This window comes from Python bivittatus, unplaced genomic scaffold (assembly GCF_059951505.1).
Source record: "Python bivittatus isolate LINGU-HERP-01145 unplaced genomic scaffold, Pbiv_v1 ctg000590_np1212, whole genome shotgun sequence".
Taxonomy (NCBI): domain Eukaryota; kingdom Metazoa; phylum Chordata; class Lepidosauria; order Squamata; family Pythonidae; genus Python; species Python bivittatus.
In genome coordinates this window covers 9,895,832-9,919,024 of record NW_028277086.1, presented here as the reverse complement: position 1 = coordinate 9,919,024, position 23,193 = coordinate 9,895,832, and the positions used below count along the sequence as shown (strand labels likewise).

The window sequence follows — 23,193 nt, the reverse complement described above, 5'->3', positions numbered from 1 at the left end:
TATGTTAACAATTCTAGTTATGGGTAACTTTGGTTTCTGCTATTGTGAATTTATTAAGTTCAGTTCATCAACAATGAGCACTGGTTTTCAAAGATTTGTACACATCTGGATACACATAATTTCAAGTATAACCATTTTGCTCAATGCTACAGGTTTTGCAATCTTTCCTTCTCAAATATATTTGGGTGTTTGTTTTATTGGTAAAACTGCATTGATTTCAAAAGAGAACTAAATTTTATCTCATATCTTAATTCATGCAGGCAGAAAGGATAAGTCTACATCCAGAAGTGAAGGGAACTACATGAACTGCAGACCCTTTCCATGAAACTAGCTGTAAAAGTGTAAAGAAAACCTGAAAACAAGGAAACAGAACATGCTGGTGTGCTGTTTTTCCAGAGAAGAGCACTAGAAACAAGAGGAGGAAGCTGCAAGGAGGAAAACTTTGATACAACTTTAGGAAAAATAGCCTTTCCTGAAAATATTTATGAAGAGGCCAGTTGCTACAAAGACTGGGTATCGAAAATCGGTTTACTGAATGGGAGAGGGGATATATGTGATGAGATGACCTCTAAGCTGCTTCCCATCTCTGATGCTCTACGATTCTGGGATACAGTCACAATGTTATTATGTTTATATATATTCTAGTCGAAAAGCAGCACATAGAAGAGCAGACTGATCTAGAATCTGTTTAAAAAAAAAATAATACCGAACCTGGAAGGTGGTTAACAACTGGCATTCCCTATATGAAGTTTGAAGGGGTCAAGAATTCACTCATCTAGGATTCAACCCTATAATCTGTTGTCTATGTAGGCTAAACTACTGAACCAGGAATGGTATGTTTTGTTTTTTTAATAGATAAATACACATATAGTCCTGTTTTTCTTTATGGATAAACTGGAAGGTATCTGTATAATACATACATTAATTTTTTGGATACATTTTGTTGATATTTTGGGGAACTGTTGTGAAGACCTTGTAAAATATAGTTTCATTAAAGTTTAAACATGCCAGGAATAGAAGAACTGGGAAAGCATCCAATAACTGGTGCTTAGAGTGATGTGTGCGTGTACTGTACACACACATGCACATGCTTGTTGGCAGGAGGTCTGAGCTGGAAAATTTTAATGCATTCTGCCCCAAAGGAATTGTGGTGTCAGACAGTTATTCCAAAATAACAGAGAGAGAGAAAGAGAGAGAGAGAGAATGTACACATTTGCCCTTGCTATGCACAAAAATGTGTTTTAATAAACAATCATAGATGTGTTCCCTTCCTAGGTAGAGAGCTATACTAGTTTGGCAGAATGCAAGCTTGACCCGTGCGTGGTCCACATTTAAATCCTGACATCTCTGCTTTGCAAAGGGATGAGAAAAGCTTCAGTCTGAAATACTGCTCTGACAATGGGACTAAACAGAAAAAATAGACAGCCTCTTAAGTGCAGGCAGACCATTAGCAGAGTCCACTCCTAAAGATTTATGGGTCGAGTTTGCACAGTATTCTTAATAGGGTCAGGGTCGAATAAGGGTGTTAGGTGAACATTCCAATCCAGTCAGAAGGGAGGCCATTATAAAGCCCCCTCTGGTCACTCCTCCATGAAGCTCTTGCTTCCAGAGTTCATTTGTAGAGCTCCTGAAGCCAGAAGACACGCCTCTGTGAGTGTTAATGTTACAGCTGCTATATCTGGACTGCAAAGATCTGGATGGCCACTAGGTGTCACTGAAGCTATATGAAAAATCTCTCTTTCCTAATAACTAGGTTTCATACAGATTTTTGCAACCCTGTGATGGCAGGTCTGCTAATTTGTTGCTGTGTCTGAGGCACATGAACTGCTTCCTGCCTGGCTAACGGGAAAAGACCGAGTGAAATGACGCCAGTACTTTTCTAGCACAAGGAGGCATGAGATGCCAAGCACTTCCTGGAAGAAGTGGGTATTCCTCCAAATGGCAGCTTTAGACCCAGTTGGTATGACTGTCTGCTGCCAGAATCACTGATAAGAAGCTATGACTGATTGACTAGGTGAAGCGTGATGTGTGATCAGAATGTTGGAATTTGAAGGATTCCTGACTGGTTCTGGAGATCTTCCACTGTTGGTTGTATTATGGCACGCTCAAGATGGAAATGGCTCTTATTCCAGCCATCTTATTTAGGTGATGCAGAGCTGGGTGCTGGAGCTGTGGTCTAAGAGACACAAGTTGATATCTTGGTGCTCTCTGAGCTTGGTTGCCTGCTTGCATTTCATTACTCAACTAGGTAACATTATCAGTGCAAGTGAGTGTGGGGTTTGCTGCCTGTTTATATACATATAGCTTGCCTTGCCAGTTCTGGTGGGGGTGTGGTTTCCTCCTTGGTCATTCCTTGATTAGAATATTGTTTGCAGACCTCATGCCTAATTAATCCCATCTGCCACTGCCCAGTCAAATGTTCTTTGTAGTGGTTCTCTCCAAACACAGTCAGAGAAACTGGATCAAAAATCACCATTTTGAAAATACGGTTCCTACCCATTCTCTCTGTATGAAGACCTCTGGTATTTTGATGCCCTGTGAATTCTAGCAAATCTCCATGACAGAGAACTATAGAGGTGGAAAGAACGATAGAGGAAATCTAATCCAGTCCCATTCTCAGTACAAGATCCACCAGAGGTTTTCAAATAGATGATGGGTGGAGAGGCATCCACAGTGATGGTTGATGGCATCAAAATGGCAAACAAAATTAAGTGACTGAAGTCCATTTTGAGACTGTTGATCGTTGCTGCAGATGCCTCTGGATGGTCTGGATGGTCAATGGTCAAAGATGTTCTAGTGGATTGTGCCCTGTGCAACCAGCCTCTCCCCATTGGTTAGGCAGGAAGCAGTGGGCATGGAAGGAACAGGAAAGGAAAAAGATGTGTTCTAAGTCCTGATTCAGCCTCAAACTTACAACAGCCACTGTCCCTCATTTGGTGCTGCCACCCTTCTTTCCAGCAATATCCACCCTATTCCCCTCCACACAACATCCCCTTTCTGATCCCTACCCAGGATCACACACACACCCTGCCCCCCATTCACAGCCACAGAGAGCAAAACAAGTTGAACTGAAACACATTATCCCTTCAAGTTAGGCCAGGTCAGGAAACAGATACAGGTAGATCTCACTTACTGACCACCTTTAGTGAACATTCTAAGTTATGACAAGTAGATTCAATGGAGAAAGCAGCAGTAAAATCAGAAGTCATAGTCATGTGATGTCTCACTTGCCAACTGCAGCACTTAGCAATAGAGTTGTCACTCCCAACTGTGATCAATAAGCAAGGACTACCTGTAGTACAAAAACAGCTGGAACTCTACTATTACTGTATAGATATAATGACAGAATCTTGAGAGCCAGACAGAGTTTCTCTCTCTCTTCCTCTTATACCAAAGAGAGTCAGGGTGGGGCAGTCTTGAGTTTATTTCTCACCCCCTCCTGCCTTTCCAGGCCAAGCTGATGTTTTCCTAATGGCTGTTGCATATCTTCTTCACAGCTATCTCTACTCCTCTACAAAAGGCTATATCAGCTGCTGTTTCTCTCCCATGCTTTCCTTGGAGGTCTACCCAGAAAAAGGTCAATGGCCAGGGATCTGATTTTCCCACAACATGGGTGAGGGGTATAATTTAGCCCTAGGCAAGACTGGGTCTGGTTGGGGCTAATTCCAACCCCCTGGGGAGTTAATTGACCAGTCAGTTGATCTCTTTTCAGGGTTCCCACAACACACATACCCGGACACCCTTACACTGAATCATTTCAGTGTACCATGGGAAAAGAGCCAATGTTTTCTTAAGGGAAAGAACCCTCGGAATTCATATTCCTGTATGTTAACTGTTTTATGGTTGTTTGCAACCACAAAATGGTTTCAGCAGCATTTTGTTTTCCTGCTAACTTTTACTCTTCACTGCTTACGTTTAGGAGATGAATGTGTCTGGTAAAGCTCAGGAGAATCTTAGGAAGCAAGGATTGAGGAACATTGTTCCCATCCCACCTAAAACTTTATAAATGAAGACGACCAAAATCAAAGTGAAGATATTTTTGACAGCTAGCATCGTATGTTCAAAGCGATCACCATGACAAAACTGTGGCTCCAATAGACGAGAATACATGTAGCTCAGGGTTGAACTGTGGAGTCCTTGGTGTTCTCTGAGCTTGGTTGTTATCTTGCAGACCTTTTGTTACCTGTCTATGCAACATCTTCAAAGAACATCAAGGACTCCACGAAATTGTGGCTGCCACATTCTGGACTAGGAGGAAGAAGTTTCTTTCTGTCTTTTTTTCTCGTTATATTCCTCCAACAATGTTCCTAATACTTGGGGGAAAATGTCACCAGAGATTTCAGGTATGTATTTTGTATTTTGAATCCCATAGGGTGAAAAGAAGCAGCTGGGAGAAGAATGATTTGATAGGAACTAGTAGCATGCAGAAAAAGAGTGTATTACATTCCCCTCATCTCTCACGCTTATTTTTCCTGCCCGTCATATTCTAGAAAGAAAGAAAGAAAAAAAAAGGAACAGCTAAAGCAGTCCTTAGCCCCCACTCAAGTCAACCAAGCACTAAACAGAGATTTAGTCATATGTGGGAATAGCACTGAACTCTTTCTGGTGCGAGATTGGGAGTTTTGTGCCAAATGATAAAAATGGAGCATCCTTTTGCCAGGAGACCTCAATGGAATGCGCTCTGTTTCCTGTGTATGTTTTGCCAACAAAAAGCAAAGCTTTTTCCAGTCCAGATCGCTGTACAGTCTGCAAATACTTCAGGTTTTTTTTCCAAGAGTAACTATAAGCCACATCTTAGAAAAGACTGTTGGTTAGCTCCCAGTTCAGTTCCTACCAGGGTACCTCTGTTATTATAGTCATCTGTAGTACTGCACTCTAATCCTATTGGAATTAGTTCAGAGGGGAAAAAAAGTACTGTAGACGTAAGTGATCAGATTTTTTTTTTTTTTAATCTATAAGCAAACTTTAGAGAAGCTAGAGAAGTTTCACCTGGCAAGAGGATGACATTGGATGAGAAAGACATGGTGATACAGGACATAGGACAGAGCAAGAATTGTTCTTTGATATCCGAGAGGACATTATCTAATAGGTTTACATTTCACCATGGCAAATTTCAATGTTTGATGTGGAGAAGATTTTTACTAAAATAAACGTGGGGAAATGGGCTCATTTTGTGAGTCCAAGCAAAAACTAGACAGGTAACTGCTATGGACGTTCTAAACCTGGACCATAATGCTATCATTTAGTACACTCCATTGTGTTGTATAAAATTAAGCTAGGATATCAATCAAATCAATCAATCTAGGATAGAATAGAGAAAAGTTGGTTTTCCCTATTTCTCATTCCAATGTTATAGGTGAGTTTAAGTTGCATCAGAGTGTGGGGAAGGTGGGAAAGGAATGGAAGAGAGAGCTGTTATAAACAATCAAGAGGTAGGAGATGAGTCCATTGGTACCTTATATGATAAACTGCAACTCTGCCCAGGTGCCGAGAAACCTGGAAAGAAGCATTTCAAATCACTCAAAGACACTCCACCTTAATGAACTCACTATAAATGAAGGCTGGAAATTCCTCTTGCAATTGACAAGGTTCTGTATTTCCCCCAGGACTAGTATTAAAGATGCCTTACTAAAGTCTTTGTCATTCTTGCTTCCTTGATCTTGCCTAGCTGTGCAGAGTCTGGCACATCTCAGAAAGCTAGGAATTCTTTAATTGAAGCTTGCTAAGTAGTGACTTTATAAGAGCCCTGTTGGATCAAGCTGGTTAGTCCAGCATCTCTTTTTCCACAAAGACCAGCCAATGTTTCTGAGAAGTTTCCAAGCAGAGCATAAGGACCTTCCCAGTTGTTCCCCAGGAGCTGGTATTCACAGGCATGTTTAGATCTAGAGACCATGTAAAAACCATAAAGACCAACTGTCACTGATAGCTTTATTCTCCATGGATTTGTCTAATCTCCTCTTAAAGCCATTTAAGCTAGTGGAGATCATCACATGGTAAAAAGTCAGTATCAGCTAAATATTGTGTGAAGAATTACTTCCTTTGGTCTACCTTGAATTTCCCACCATTTTCAAAGTGTGCTGAAATCTGTCCTGTAATTTCTCAAAACTTTCTTCCCATACCAAAAAGCTTCTGATTTTCTATATTATCAGGGCTCTTCAGAATCTTTCAATTTTTACTTGGTGGTTTGAGCTTATTTGATTATTATATTATTTATTTATTATTGACTATTATTTACTTGGTGGTTGGAGCTAATTTGACTATTAGAGGTGGAGGATTCGAGGTGGAAGATTGTTAATGCTAGTGTTCTTGCTTTGGGGTACATCTCTTGGGCTTCCAATTCTTCTCAGTTGGAAAAAAAAAAACATGGAAATGCGTCAATTTTGGGCAGAGTAATATGGGAAATAACATGGGAAGCCAAGAAGGTTACAAACAATTGGAATAAAAATTATTACATTTACATGTACCCTTTGTAACTAATTAAGTTCAAGAACTGTGCACTCTGTCCATGAGAATTTCACTTGCAGTTGGCTTTTCCTTTTGAAAATAAAATCAGAAGTAAATCTTTTATCAAACTGAATGAAAAGCAAGAGAAAAATGCGAGAGAATTTTTCAGTACAGCACCAATCCATATCTTGGGATGGCCCAGAATATTGATTTTATGAGAAGAAGAAAACAAATATGTCTATTTATACAAATCCTTGGTGCATTATCCTTCCTGTGTTTCAAATCTAAACACTCCCAAATATGAAAGGTTCACCCCCACCCCAGGATGTTCCTGCAGTGCTCCGATTTTCTACTTTTCCATTTTTTGACATTGTGTCCAGTATTTTGAGATATGGCAACCAGAACTAAGCTATAAGCTATTTAAAGGGGCAGTTGCACTAACAATTTGTCCAAGGGCATCACAGTGATGGCACTTTTATTTTCAGTCATTTCCATAAGACTTAGTAGTATGGAATTTGCCTTTGTCAGAGTGCTGTCATGGGGTTAAATTTTCACTAGTTATCCATCATGATTTTCTGCTGTCTTCCTCCCTGGAGTGAGTTTTCGAAGTAAACAGTATCTGGCCTGCAAAGCCCTGAACTGGGGATAGCTACTTTTTGTGAAGATGCATCCTTCCCATCTATGTCCTCTTCTGAGACTGAATGTGGACTAAGGCTGAGAGAGATATAAAGCTGTGAGGATAAAATGCAGGAGGTAAAATCATATAGGCTTCCTCCAAGTCCATGAAGGGGGTAGAAAAGGAATATAACTCTAGTAAATGCTTCTTGTGAGAGCCAGTTTGGCGTAGTGGTTAAGGCACCAGGCTAGAAACTGAGAGACCATGAGGTCTAGTTCTGCCTTAGGCATGAAGCCAGCTGGGTGACCTTGGGCCAGTCCTTCTCTCTCAGCTCTCGGAAGAAGAAGGCAAGAGAAAACTACTTCTGAAATCTTGCCAAGAAAACTTGTCCAGGCAGCCTCCAGGAATCAAGAATGACTCAAAGGCACCAAAAAAAAAAGCTTCTTAAAAACTTCAAATTTATTATACTGTATACTTTTATGAGTGGTGACTTAACCATATTTTGCTTAAGGAGATTATATCTTAGGATGGCGAGGGAAATGTCTCTTACCACCTCCCTTGGAATAACATCTGTTCCAACCCTGTTGGAACCATGAACTAGTACCTGAATTTCGTTCCTTGTCCATTCTTTTCCTCTTTTTATTTGCAATTCCTTTCTTTTCGTACTGTCTGTAAACTTAAAGCTTGAACTGTCATATTAGACATTTTTTATAAGGCTCAGCTTTTTCTTTTCTAGGTGAAGGACAGAGTAAAATACTTTCAATCAATCAATCAATCAATCAATCAATCAATCAATCCATAGCCTAAGAAACAACAGGCAACCTTCTCCAGTTTAGCATACTTAACATCTATCGGTCTATGACTCCCATAATTCCGAATTTACAGTCTAATTAGAAGGGAATTCAGTTGGGAAAGGTTGGGTTAAGAAATAAAAAAATTGGGGGGATATTTTGAATGCAGGGATCATGTCTTTGGGAGAAGTGATTTCAACAACTAACTTGATTTGAAAAGTGCAGCTTTCCCATGATAGTTTGGTACTTCTCACCTATTCCAGAAAATGATATTTATCTGTATTAAAGTCAGATTTCTCTCTTCTTCCTGAGATTCATCCCTTATCAAGGTAACAGAGAAGATGGAATAAAGTATCTATTAACAAAGAAGGATAATATAGGAGAAGGCATTTAATTCATCCTGTGCTATAGCCAAGGACTCTCTACTGAACACTTCCTATAATAATTATCCCATTCTCCCAGCTGGACTCACTTCCATTTTGTTTTCCAGCTAGAGAAAGCAAAATGGAGATTAAGGATGCATTTGTAGGGAAGAAAGAGCAGATGGAGGAAATGTGATCCTATCTGATTCAGCATTCACCTCCCTATTCTGTGCAGTAGCATTATGAGGAAAATAAGAGGTTCAGAGAGTCCCCTATATGAGTAATTTTCCCTTGAGCTCCATGATTTTCCATGTGTGTTCAACTTCTTGAATGTACAAGAATTGCAACATTTCTTACTTAGGGAAATGAGACAACTGATCTGGTTTGATGATCTAATAATGTGTATGACTGGGGAAGGTTATCACATGAAACAACTGGGGAATATTCGCCCCTCTAAATTAGGATCCTGCATTTCTAAGACAAGCCTGTGAAGCTTCTGTTCTTGGGGGAGTTTTTTTGACTTGGTGGACTGTCAATGGCAAAAATGAATGAGAAAGATGGCACATGCTAGGAACCAACTAGGGGAATTCTTCATATAAAGAAAACCCAAAATTGGTTTATTTCTGTTGTGGGGTAGGGTGTGGAATGGCAGTAACTGAATATGTCATACATATTCAGCCCTTGTACTGGAAAAAGTAGGTATGGCCAGTATAGAGGAAGTGAGCTGGGCCAGGATAAAATCTAAATTAAATTAAATAAACACATATAAATAAACAGCATATAAGAAAACAGAATGTGTGTGTTTATGTCTTTTAGATACAGAGCAATAATTATGACTATTTGGAAAGTTAGAAGATTCATCATATTAAAAATGAATGTACATATTGCCAGAGTCTCAGTAAAGGTGCCTACAATACTGTGAGAAACGTGAGATAATTTCCATTTCTTTAAATCTGTGCATTACTCGCAATAGGTTTTCTTTTTCATTCCTTAGTACAGAGACCCACCAGAACCAAAATTACCTGAAACAATGTTATTGTTAAATCCCTCACCAAGCATTTATCTCCACTTGAAGGCCAAAGATAGCTGTACGTGGGAATTCTATTATTTTATTTTCCCAAGGGCAACCATGGGTCAAATTTGGATCAGGTCCAACAACCAAGAGAGGTAAAGGCTATTTTTTCCTTTTTCATACATATTTCCTGATTTGCCTTATTTCTGAAACTGCAGTTGACTGCAAACATGTATTTCCCCTCCCTAACAGTAGCCAACACTAGTTGGTCTTTTTATGTTAGTTAAGTCACTATGCAGGGAGAAAGACACACATCCACCACTCTTTTCTGAGGTTCAACCTTCAGTGTGTAGCATGTAGCAATTGGCTGTGGTTTTCCTTACATAGTTATATTGAGGAACAATCTGTAATCACATGAGGGTGCCCTATGCAACAGACATCAATTTTAATGTAAAACAGAGAGGAGGAAGAGGGGGAAGAAATTGTGTGAGAACTGCATGAGTAATTCTACAGCCTTAAAATGTTATTCTGAAGCTTAATCACGTCCTCTCTAAAATAGCTTGCCAAAAAACTGGAGGAAGCATTTCTTCACAAAGTACATGGGATTTGCTAACCAAAGTTCTGCTGATGGTTACGAACCTAGACTACTTTATGAATGGATTACAGGAATCTGAGGAACATACTGCCATTGGTGGCCACAACACCCCATGGCAATAAATTCCTTAAGAATCAGAAGCAGCCATGTTGGGGAACAGCAGTGGAAATGATACCACCATCTCTCCCTTGTGACTGCTGCCATGTTTCCTCTCATGTAGCACGTCAACCGAGGAGAAGATAAAAAATGCCTCCAGAAAGCCTATTCTCACAGTGTTTTCTGCCTAATCAAAACCGGGCTGCTTTGTACTGTCCCCCAAATGGGCTATTCATGCCAGATTTTCCAAACAAACAAATTCAGAGGGAACCCATGTTCCATATTTCTTCCAGGACCCTCTGATCCTTTAAGATGCTGCTCTTGTGCCATCAGAGAGAGTCAGCAGAGCAATATCCATTCTCAGTGGAACAGATGGCTCCACAGCATCTCTTATTGTACAGATACAGCTGCTACACCAAAATGGAACTCCTGTGGATGGAAATCTGTGAGATGAGAGGCACCGCAGACCTCCATTCCACTCAAGAACTTTTAAAAGAAAGAATGAAAAATCCCATGCTCAGATTATCTACAGCTCCATACTTAGAACAAGAAACACTAGCATTAATCTGTTCAAAAGATACCGGTGTAGGCCTTCATGGATGGTATTTGCTCGGCAGTGTTGGACTTCAGGGTTTAGTGACCATGGTCAAGGGAAAAGATTTCCTGACATTTTGCCAGCAACTGTGGCTAGCATCTTCAGAGGCAAAGAAGATGGCTATGCAAACCACAGGCCACTGAGCAGGGACTGACTGGGATCCTGTCTTTATAGCCAGTTGTCCTGACTTCTGATTGGTCTTTTCCTGAGCTGGTTTCTGATTGGTGCAAGTCGGTGAGGGCTGGTCTCTGATCAGTTCTTTGTTTGTGCTCAATCCTGATTGGTCGTCTTGGTGGTATAGATTCCTGATCAGTCCTTTGTTCATGCTGGCTTCTGATTGGTCATTTTTGGAGTGCTGACTCCTGATTGGTTCTTGGTTTGTACTGGGTTCTGGTTAATCTGAGCAACTGATTGGGTCCTTGTCCAGGCAAGTTGCTGATTTGCTCCTCTGTTCAAAACTCTATGGGAGGCCCAGAACTCAGGGGCAGAGAGCCCATGTTGTGTGCCAAAGGTCATGACAATTAATCCCAGAAGAACTGTTTTAGTTATTTTAAGATGGAAGTCACTCATCATTTATAGGAATGAATGAACCTACCAAATTCAGTTTTATTCATTTTTCCTGCCGTAAATTCATTCCAACCAGTTTATCCATCAGTTTGCATTTTTTTTTAAAAAAAGGCACAACAGTTATGCCTTTGAACATAGGCACTTTCTCCTGTTTCTGTATGCATTCATCCTTTTTTTTTTTTTTTTAATCAGTAGCTCTGCTAATACTATGTGTACTTTTCCCTAATAACACATTTTTGTGTACATGCTTATTGCGAACTCGGGTGGTAAAAACTGAAAGCATTGTATATCAGAGATCTTTGTGTAATCTCTTATGACCATCTTATCAGGAATGTTACGAATGCAACAAAGGAGAACTGAAAATATAAAATGTCAAGTTCTTTGAATGCATATTTATTTTATTCCCTTTAATAGGCCAGCTTTTCAAGAGAACATGTCCAAAAAATGAATGATATGCAGTCCCCTCCTAATTATATCAAGTTAATGTTGTAATCCTTGTACTCATGAAATGTTTATGATAAAGCCACGTTTACTGATACGAAACTATCCCCATGGTTGAAGTCTAAACCAAGAAGCAGAAGAGACTATATTGTGTAAACTGGTTCTTTTTAGGGTATTAAGAGTGTCTTTTTTAGAGTGCATCAGCAGGATGCAACACATAAAATGGCAATCTATGGGTCAGATTAAGCCCGAGTGGGTCCATTTCAAACAGGGGTCTTGGTTTTCCATATGCACATATAACTTTTTTGGAGAAAAACAGCATACATTTGCAAGTGACTCCCCCCCCCCACCCCTTCATATACAAATCTATAGCAAGCCTCCAGTTCAAATCATCAGGTATGCTAAAGCTATTTGCAGGCACATCCGCTGAATATTGTATCCTGTAAATTAGGTTTATGACTAAAGTGTGGAAGAGGAAGTTCTTCAAAATTAAACCCAAACTGGACATTTGCTGGCACAGAACTGACAGGCTGAATCAAATTAATGTGAAATGCAGCTGGCAGGCTCTCATTTTTTCGTTGGCGGGTTCTCATAGCCTTCTTAGGCTTGCGTGGTTATAATGTTGGAATGGCAGTAAAAACCACAACTATCAGTATTTCCCAACTGTATCACTCTAGAACAGGGTTTCTCAATCTTGGCTACTTTAAGATGTGTGGGCTTCAACTCCCAGAATTCCCCAGACAGCATGCTGGCTGGGGAGTTCTGGGAGTTGAAGCCCACACATCTTAAAGTGGCCAAGGTTGAGGAACCCTGTTCTAGGAGATGCTGTAATTCTCTGACGATGTGTCTCCTATGTCTTTTTAGATTCCTGGTCTATACTCCTGTTCTCCAGTCCTTACCTGCTGATAGCTCAAACTTCTTCAGTCTCTAGTATCATGTATGGTCTGTACAGAACCTCTTTCCTTCAAGAAACCAGAAATGGGTGGTAGAGTATGTACTTAGAAGTAATTATTTCGATTTCAATTCCTACCATCTCCAGTTAACCTAATCAAGGAGCAGATGGAATGGAAGATTTCCTATTCCTCAACTTCCAGCTTGTTGACATTCATATCTTCTAGAATTTCTATCAACCTTCGGTCTTCTCCACCACCATGTCTGTGCCTGCAGTGTTTGTGAAATTTCCTTCCCACTTAAATTGACCATGCTCCTTTTTCTTGCACACACTGGATACTTACTACTCTATTCCCTGAGTTCCTGTAATGTTCAAATATCCTCTATATTTGTTCAAATATCCTTTTTGAGAACACCAGAAAAAGAAGCACCACACGTACAACTTTGTACACACATACACAGGAAATAGAAAGAAATAGAGATGGGCAAATTTGACACCCAGTTACTCCCTCCCCCATTTTAAGTTTTCCAAGTCTTCCACTAGTCTCCATACCATTTGTTTCTATTTGATCCAGCATTAAAAAAAGTTTAATGCCAAATAATATATTTTTAATACAAAAACTACCCATACAAACTCTTCTATGAACTCCTAATGTATGCATTTTTTGCAAGCAGTTTTCCTCTGTGTGATGTTTTATATGCATTTTCCCTAATATATGTCCTTTTTTGCATACACACATTTTATAAGCAGCTTTTGAGTTACCAACCTGCATGACCTCTAGAATCATCTAGGGTGGTCCTACTGTGAATGATATGAATGGTGGATTGTCATTCTGCAATCACCCACAGACAGGCCTTCTTGGTGGTGGCACCTGCTTTGTGGTATTGTATTGTCTTCCATTACAGTAGGACAGTGTTGTCCAAACTTGGCCACTTTAAGATGAGTGGACTTCAACTCCCAGAATTCCCCAGCCAGCATGAGTTCTCAACTCCCAGAATTCCCCAGCCAGGCACTCATCTTAAAGTGGCCAAGTTTGAACAACACTGCAGTAGGAGAACACTTACTATTAATTGTTTTGGCGATTACTGAAGACTCATCTTGTAACCCATGTCTACCCTCTATTAACTTTTTCTCCCACCAATTTTTAAAGTTGAGATCTTACATTAGCTGTCTTGTCTTGTTCTTGGTTAAAAAAAATATGGGTTTTAACATTGATTGTAGACTGGGAAGGGGTATATAAATACTTAAAGAACTATCAGTGTGTCCGCACATAACCTGACTTGGATTCACTTAAAAGCATCAGAAAAAGTCTAGAAAACAGCACAACTGAGGGTATGCCGAAACCAGCCTGCCACATAGCTTCATTAATCAGCTCCCAAAGGTGTTTGGACTAAGACATTTTTCCAACTTCAAGAACATTTTAATTAAACTTTCCCCTTCTCTCCCTCAACCTTTCTTATTCTGGCTGCCAACTGAGAGACTTTTCATAACTAAAGCTAAGATTGCCTTGCACAGCCTGATCCTGTGCATGCTTATTCACAAGCGAGCATTGCCAAATTTAAAATCTTGCATGTATTTTCAAGTCTTCTGAAAAATCTCTCCTCTCCTCTTTTCTGTACTTTGCATTATGAGGGTTCATCAATAACTCTTTTTTTGTTTGTTTCATTTTAAGAATGCAGTCCTCTATATAATTGGGAGCTAGACCGACCAAACTCCTTGGAAATGAAGTAAGGACACATGGAATTGTTCAGATATTACTAGACTTCTGTGAATGTAGATGTTTCCCCCTGAAGTTGGCCTGTTTTGTCCAACAGTGAAATCCCAATGCAGCCCCACAAGGATCTGGCTACTTTGTTCATCAGTGCCCATATTTGCTCTCCAGTGAAACTGACTAGGTTGGGTGAAAAAAGCCTTGTTACTTTGAGCACAACATAATGAAATGGGGCAGGAGAGAATAGCACGTGTGAACGTGCTAATAATTTCTAATATTCTCAGTTGCATCAGATTGCTGAAGAGGCAGTGTCCATATATCAAGAGATCAATGATGCTTTCTCTCTAAACTTCACACTAAGCTATGTTTCATGCAAACTTCTAAATGCCATTTTTATCAGCTTTTCTGCAGGATTGTAGAGTAAGGTAACCTCTCCTTCAATGCATTTCAATATTGTATACAATCCAGGGCGGGCTTGAAGATCCCAAACTGCATTACAAGGCTACAAAGTACCCATACAATTCACTGGACCTTACGTCTGAGTAGTTATTACTGAAGTAACTGGCACATACAAATTTTGCCATATTCCCTGTTAAGGGTTGGGCCTTAGTGTAGATTCCACCACTTGAGTAGCAAAAAAAAGTTAACTTGGATTTGAATGTCCTTTCTAAATAATATTTAGGATTAAAATAGTGAGATCACTTCCATCTTTACCATCTTGAAGGTAGGCTAAAGGTCTTATTTTTTTAAATTCACAATGTTTTGATTGCTTCTCAGCAGAAAGATTTTAGGAGTAAAGTTAGCTCTTTGCTGACTGCTTGTCTTTGCTCTGCCTCCTTTGGCTCAGAAAGATTTGAAAAGTATTTTAGTGTCTGCACTGGGCTGAAATCTTAAATGAAACTGTGGACTTGATTTGCAATGGCTTTCAAATGATGCAAATAATGTTCATCCATAATGATGTTGTTGTTTGAAGTGGGGAGAAGGAAAGAAAACATTCAATTTGAATTTGATTTTTAGCCAGTATCAGGGCAATCTGTGGATCTGTGGCTTCTCTTGCAGAACCAGAAATCTGCCCACAAAAGCTGTTCTTAAAATGAATAAGTTTTTCCCCCAAGTAAAGATTTTTGAACTTGGTGGTAGGAAATCGTTCTGAATTGCATATGGAAAGTTTAGCAGCAACACCATACACTGAAAAGCATGCATCCTCCAGCAATTAAAATATAAATATATCAATAGAGCAACACAAATAGTTTTGCAGTCTGTGACTTGCAATTCAAAACACACCAGTTTAATAAAACAAAGTTGGCCTCAACCATTTTTTCTTAATCCACATCCCTAAAGCCAGCAGAGATAACTCACCAAGACTCGTCCAGCTTGAACTCCCATTCCAAAAGAGCGTGCCAGACGGAAGGCCATCTCATTCCATTGTCTTTAAAGTGCTAACATTATTTTCCAACAGGGAGCTGGAAAAAATAAAAGAAAAAAGGCCATACTGCACCAACAGTAATTCCCAGGAATTTTTGTAGTTGTTATTTGCTTGCTAGATTAAACAAAGGACATCCCAAAGTCCAGGGATCCAGAGATATTTTCTGGGGAGTCTAAAAAGTTTTGACTTGCATCCATAAAAATCTTGGCTGGTGAGGAGACACAAATGCAGTTGGGAAGGGAAGTCCACCCATGTGAGCTGAAGGAGGGGGAGGAAAAGGCCACGCACTGGACACCCCTCAGACTGACAGATTTCAGGAAATCCAAACATTTAAACAGGAAATCTGAATACTAGATAAACATTCTATAATCTCCAGTGTTAGCTTGCAGCTCTGCTGGTTAACCCTTCCACTGCTCTGGGCTGGATATGAAACTCAGCCAGAGGTGCTTTGTTGTAACTGGATCTCTTTAACAGTTCCCTCTATGCTTCCATGTGCCAACAGCAAGATCCTGCTCTGAACGCATTTCTCCCTTCCCTACCCCCATTTTTTAAAATATACTAGCATCTGGCCAGGTTTAATTTCTCTCTCGCTTTTTTTTTTTAATGTCTGAATCCCTACACAGCAAAGCTTCAGGGAAAAGGCATGGAAACATGGTGGGTAATACTTTCCGCCAGACAGGCATATCTATAATGCCTCTTTGATCAGCATTAGAAGAGGAAAATGATATCGGGTGTCTTCCATAGGTCCACTTGGTCTCTCCAGAAGCCCCTGGTTCTTTCTGCTCATGCATCTAATTGCCCCACTTTGTTGGGTCTCTTCCCTCCCGCCACCGCTTCACGTCTGCTGGTTTTATATCTCAACTGCGCAGCTAGAAAGGTTAATTTCAAGAAGTTATCTGTAGATTAATTTTATTATCTTTCTGGTTCTCTGTGCTGCATTAAAAGAGTCAAAGAAAGAAGAAAAAGAAAGAAGAAAAATGGCACTACTATAATAACTTTTTGCAGCCCAATCTAGTAGACCTAATTTTATATATGTGGTATAATGATATATAGCATATTAAAAAGCAGAGACATCACCTTGCCGACAAAGATCCGCATAGTCAAAGCCATGGTTTTTCCAGTAGTAATGTATGGCTGTGAGAGCTGGACCATAAAAAAGGCCGAGCGCCGAAGAATTGATGCCTTTGAACTGTGGTGCTGGAGAAGACTCTTGAGAGTCCCCTGGACTGCTAGGAGGTCAAACCAGTCAATCTTAAAGGAAATCAACCCTGATTGCTCATTGGAAGGATCGATAATGAAGCTCAAGCTCAGATATTTTGGTCACCTAATGCGAAGAGAGATCTCTTTGGAGAAGACCCTGATGCTGGGAAAGATTGAAGGCAAAAGGAGAAGAGGACGGCAGAGGATGAGATGGTTAGATAGCATCACTGAAGCAATGAGCATGAAACTGAGCAAACTCAGGGAGGCAGTGAAGGACAGGAAGGCCTGGCGCGATATGGTTCATGGGGTCACGAAGAGTCGGACACGACTTAACGACTAAACAACAACAACAACAATAATGATATAAGAGAAGTCGAAACAGAGAGCTCTTCCTGCAGGCTCAGAGATACAGCCATATTTATTTCCCAGCTTTTCTTAACTTGACCTTAGTCAGAAAAGTCAAGATGGTGGCCACCATGGTGTGATTGAAGCTCCGCCCATTTTTTTAATGAGGGTGGCATATGAGATGGGCATAAAAAGCAGGCAAAGCTTTGATCACACCAACGTGGCCACCATCTTCACTTTTTTGACCACACTCACTGGATACTCCTGAAGTTAAAAAAGATGGAGGGGAATGGCTAGTATGATTGGAGAAATGATTTGGGAATGCGAGCCACGTCTTCTTTTCCTGAACGAAATGGGTCCTTTCAGGATGCTGGAAAAGGCAGATGCCTCTATACTTTATTGCATCTCGTTCATCTAGTGTCTTCTGGCTTGCTAAGTCATGAGAATGCACTTCCGTGCTCTGCTCTTGGAGCCAACCGTCCACGACTTTGTGGCACTGTGAGAGCAGCCATGTTTTCTTTTAGTCCTGATAAGAAACAATGAGCTCCTTTTCTCTTCTTTCATTCCATTATTGTTATTGTTACTATTATTGGTTGCACAGTCAGCCAGATGTTTAGACTGGATTTGGCATTTTTATCCACCTATCGAGTCCTTTCCAAGGACCTGGGATAGACAGGTGATGTTGTTTGACGGCGTTAAAGGCATTGTTGCAGGATGTGAGCTGTTCCAAGCAAAGCTGCCTTTTGCAATTGACTGATGGTGATTTTGTCAATGCCGATGGTCTTCAAGTGGTGCTCCAGATGTTTTGGGATTGCACCCAAAGCGCCTATTACTCTTGGTACTATCTTTGCTTTCTTTTGCCACAGTCATTCTATTTCTATTTGCAGGTCTTTGTATTTTGTGATTTTCTCTTCTCTTCTGCTGTCGCAAGATATTGCACTGTTGTTGTTATTTCTAACATTTTTTGTACCTGTTGTTCTACACAGTCAGTTTTTTCTCATGGAATGCATTCTCCCTTTCTCTAACATATTCATATTTCTGCACAATTTTCCCCAATGCATACTTCCCCCCTCCCAATTTCTAACTTTATATACATTTTAGTGGCATTCTGGATTGTAAGATTTAGAAATGGGTAGCTTTTAATTTATAACTGTATTTCAGTTAGTCTTGGAAAAACTGAAATGAGGACTGAATCAGGTCAGAGATTTGACCAAATTTCTCTCTGCTACATACCCAATGATGAAGAACATTGGAACTATTGTTCAGCAATATTAGAAGGCCACAGTTTTCTTCTCCTTATTCTGTTCCTTTCATTTCTCACTTCTTACTTCGCAGTATTGTTTTCTTCTGTACCCTGGGATTCTCAAACTATAGTCCAACTCCTGGATAGATCACAAGCTAATTTGATGTGGTCACAATTTTTTTTTTTGGTTAGACTTATCCATGCAAAGCAGGATTCCTGCCAGAACCTGCCCTCGTTCTACCTGGACAAGTGTGGCCTGACAAGATACCAGCTATACTTTGTGTGAAAGAGTTCCCTCTTCCCAGCAGAAAGGGGGAAAAAATCAGATAAAGGAGGAATCTTGTGGCACTGTCCCAAACAATCTTACCTCAATCTGGGCCCATGGGAGGGGTGAGCAGGGGGCCTCTCTTGGTGAAAGGGACCTAGTGGAGTTGGAAGCTTTATGTGGAAGAGGGCAATGAGGTTGTTTCTGCAGGGGAAGAGCTGGGAAGAACCTCTTAGGGCCATCATTGGGAATAAGGAGGCAGAACAAGTGAGCTGTAATAACCTTGGCCTGGGGGTGCAGAGAGAAATCCTGCACTTCTCCCATTTTTTCTTCTAGTAGCAAAGGGTTGAGAGTTCTCCAGTGGTTGGAGAAGGGGGGAGAATAAATGTATCTTCCTTGGAAATTTAATCTTTCCTTTGAAAGATAGTCTGTCTGCAGTGGACAACCTGAGGCTATTCTGATGCTACTCAGCTACCGGATCCAGCATCCCTGACATCTGGGGCTGCTCCAAGTTGCAATTGAGCAACATCTGGAGAGCCACAGATTATAAATTAAAGTTTAATTATTAGTAGTGAGTGGTAGGTTTATTTTTTGCCCAACCATAACCCCAATATAGCCATTCATTGTATTAATGGGGAGGGGCCAGGTTGGGGATAGATCATCCTGGAAAAGTCTATCTGTATGGTGGCTAAGAGTTGATACCAACTAGATGGCACATAATCACATCAGATCAATCCCATACATTCATTATAATTTGAAGGGGGGTCATGACACTGCAAAATGTGAGAACTTTGGTTATATTCAATGCCTAGTCCCCCCATGTCTAGAATTTAATTCTCTCCAGTCTTCTTCAGTGATCTGTCAAAAACTCTGGATCCTGTACTGAGTTTTACTTTCTTATCTTTTACTTATGAATCTGACTTCTGCCTGATTCTCAAGCTAGCAACTCACAGGACAAAATAGGCCCGTAGACTCATAGCTGATCCATAAGTGTGGCTAAATACCATATAATGTTCCCTATCAAATCTTCGATAATCCCTCACCTAGGATCCATCAAACTGTACCTGTCTCCTGAGGGCAGGATGTCATTTTGAGGTTCCCATCCATCTCTCTTCTTACAGTCCTTTAATCTTGAAATGGTTACATAAACCACATTGAAATGTTTTAGGTTTTTTTAAACAGGAAATGGTAAACAAATGTTTTAAATAAATAAAATAAATAACTGGACTTGGGCTTGACAACATAGAGAGGATGTCTTCAATAAAGCTTTGCTCCAAATAGATAATTGTTTCCAGACAGGTTTTCCTGCAGAGGACTAGCCTTGTAAGGTAGGATCTATGGCTACCTCTATGCTCCAAAGTGCCAAAACCTGGTGAGAATATGTTAGGGAGGCGTAATTATTCAAATATTTGCCTAGAGCTTCAAAAATATATCATCCCTGCTCCAAGAAACCAAGAAAGAGCTCACTGGCTGATTGTTGTGGCAGCTTATATATGCTTCAAGGCATCCATGGTTCTCAGAATGGCACATGTCATACACATGTCACCCAAGTGTAGGCTGTCCAGCTGTTCAGCAAACAGTCACGTAATTCAGGAACAGAAGTAGCAAAGTCGAAAGTCAGCTGAAACTGCAAGCTATGCTACATAATTACTTGGAATAAAATGTATGTTTTTTTTTTTAAATGCCTATCCCCCAATTTTGAGGGAGGGGTATGAGAAAAATGGAAGCATTTAGCAGCCACAAGTACTCATGTGAAAGGTTGCTTTGCTTTCAGTGGGGAAGGACAATCAGGCCAGAATTAGAATTATCATCTAGTGGTTGTTTTTTGATGCTCGATGGACCATGCTGGGTGAGCTGGGATGTCACATTTTCCCATCATATAGCATATATAATTGACCTTATGTGGCACTGCAACTGTCCCAGGTTTAGGGTTGAGCATATTGTGGGAATCCATCTTGGTTACACCAGCCATAGCTTAGCATAGGTGAACTCAGATGCTGCCTGTCTCTGGAGATCCCAGATAGCCCTTATGACTTAGACCCATTCATTATTGGACATACTTCTCACAGCCCTAACCTGGTGCTCCCCAGTGTACTGGATTGCAGCCCTGATCATAGCCAGGTAGTAGGGCTGATGACTGTGAATGAGGGGCACTGTAGTCCCACACGTGTGTAACAAAGTCACTTAAGAACTAAATGGGTTATAACAACCACATATAGCCTCAATTATTCTCCCATTTTGAAACCAGGTTCACAAGTTCAGGAGCTGGACCTGTTCTAGCTGTTCTAGCAACTTTGCCTGTTTGTTTTGCAATGGAAACAAAGGAGAGTTCCAGGATGCTGAACTGGGAACTCTTTTACACTTGCCTTGCTTCTCCTGCCTGGAATGACAGAGTACATACAGCCTGGCCAGCAGCCCTTTTAACTGGCACATTGAACAGAACACAGATGTTTACAGCGTGCTCCAGAAGTCCTTGTGTTGATCGTCTCCATCCACTCTTCTCCCTTCTGCTCCCTCCCAATGCGTAGAATTTAACAGCAACAATACCCAACATGAAAGAGACCTCAGGAGGAAACACAATATTATAGCCTACTTATTTTTCTCTTGAGCAGAGAAGACAAATGCTTGCTTCTGACAGATGTTCCCACAGGCATCTTCACTTCTATGTACTTTTTACAGTGATGGAAAGCAAAATTGTGGAACTGAGAGCTGACTAAATACTGGATTTCACAATAGGGCCCTTGGCCAATGGTTGCAGAAATGACTAAAACCTCATTGAGAGAAAACGAGTAAACACCAAGAGCCCTGTTACTACATAAACAGAATTTTAATCACTACGTTCAGCACTTAACCAGCTTAAGGACTCCTTGCTGGGTTGAGAACAATGTTGCTTTGCCTCCTGCCTTTCAGTGTCTTAGCCCAATTTTTGCTCCTTCTCCTTCAACAAGCAGTCATGGAGACTTCTGAAGGGTGCCCTCCTTGTGGATTTCCTTTCCTCCTTAACTAGAGTAGAAGCAGGATCCCTCCTTGTCCACATTAAGCTTGCAAGGAAGTCTGCCCCATGCAACGAGCAAGCCATTCGCCCCCACCCCCAGCTCATTCAGAAGGCAGATCCTAGAAACTGAATTTTAACAGCAATGTCTTTAAAACAGGGTTACACTTTCATTAACCCATCTGAAATGGTGCTACATTGCTGACTGTGACAAAGACAGAACTTCATACATTGACCTCTGCGGTAGCCCCCGCTCTTTGGAACATTCTGCCCCTGGAGGTGCGATTGGCCCCCTCACTCCTGACCTTCCGAAGGGCCTTGAAGACCTGGTTCTGCCACTTGGCCTGGGGTGGGGAGGGAATACCTCATGCTGGGGGATGGCTAGCCCCATAGTGGCTGGCTGTCCCCACCCTGATTCTCCATCTTCTTGGATTTTTTTGCTTCTAGTATTGTTTTAATTGTATATATGGTATATATTTTATATATATTTATAGTTTTAATGTTTTTGTAACCTGCCCAGAATCCCCTATTGTAGGGGAGATGGGCAGGAGAGAAATCCAATAAATAATAATAAATAATAAACAGATACAAAATGCAAATGCTTTGTCTAGGTCATTCCCATGTCCTGCACTGGAAAGTCTAACACAGTGCTTCTAAACCGTAGCAACTTGAAGAGGTGTGGACTTCAACTCCCAGAATTCCCCAGCCAGCCATGCTGGCTAGGGAATTCTGGGAGTTGAAGTCTGCACCTCTTCAAGTTGCTAAGGCTGAGGAACACTGGTCTAACCTATGGTGCCCTTGAACAAGTTTAGATTCTTTTGTACAGCCATCTTCTGTACTTATTTCTGAATGAGACTTTAACAGTGGGAAGCTTTTGGTGAGCCAGAGATCTCATTCAATATTTTTATGGAAGTAAGGGATTGTGATTTAAGTTGGGTGGAACAGCCTGTTGCAGTTGGCCAAGCTGGGTCCTCCCCACACCATCCCATTTTTTAAAATGGGCTAGGGTGAGCTTTCTTCTTTGTTAATTTATTATTATTATTATTATTATTATTATTATTATTATTATTATTATTTAGTGGAGAAGTATCTGGCTTCTAGAAGGCAGAACACCACACCATTAATTTGGGCGGGGGGCATCTACAAAAAGATGTTCTGCTTTACAGGCAGCCCTTGTGTATAACTGAGCTTTCCCTTCCCAGGGTTGCTTGTCCCCTTTATTTGCTCCTCCCTCCCAATCCTCTCCAGAAGATCTATCTCATCAGCCCAATCACCGTGAGTTGTTCCTTATCGTTACTAGTGGGAATAGCAATCTTGTGGAAAGCATGTGTTTGGTTCTCCATGGTCAACTATTTCTCTATTAATACCTAGAAGAAGGAATAACAACAATACAGTAGAAGGATGAGTTGCTCAAGAGAGGCATCTAGTGTCTCTGGCAGCCACAGTTAAAATGGTCAAGGAAGCAGAGAGCCCCAGACCCAAATGGAAGGGGGTGGTCTTTGCAGTCACTGGCCCTCTGAAGATGTTCCTCCATGTAATATAGAACGTTTGCATAGGAGATTTCCTCTGATAGAAATAATTTTTTTGCTGCATCATCTTT

General features: G+C 40.7%; 1 protein-coding gene across 4 annotated transcripts in view; it reads right to left on the bottom strand.

The window, feature by feature from the left end:
- The window catches only part of ASAP1 (ArfGAP with SH3 domain, ankyrin repeat and PH domain 1), a 140,839-nt gene extending 125,050 nt beyond the window's left edge, over positions 1-15,789 (bottom strand). For 3 of the 4 annotated variants that reach the window (XM_025164863.2, XM_007425364.4, XM_007425365.4), the window contains exon 1: positions 15,482-15,781. The gene's annotated coding sequence lies outside the window, so the exon portion shown is untranslated. Of the gene's footprint in view, positions 1-15,481 lie in introns of all 4 variants that reach the window. The other variant, XM_088148962.1, reaches the window with a different exon arrangement.
- Positions 15,790-23,193: the final 7,404 nt, after the last annotated feature.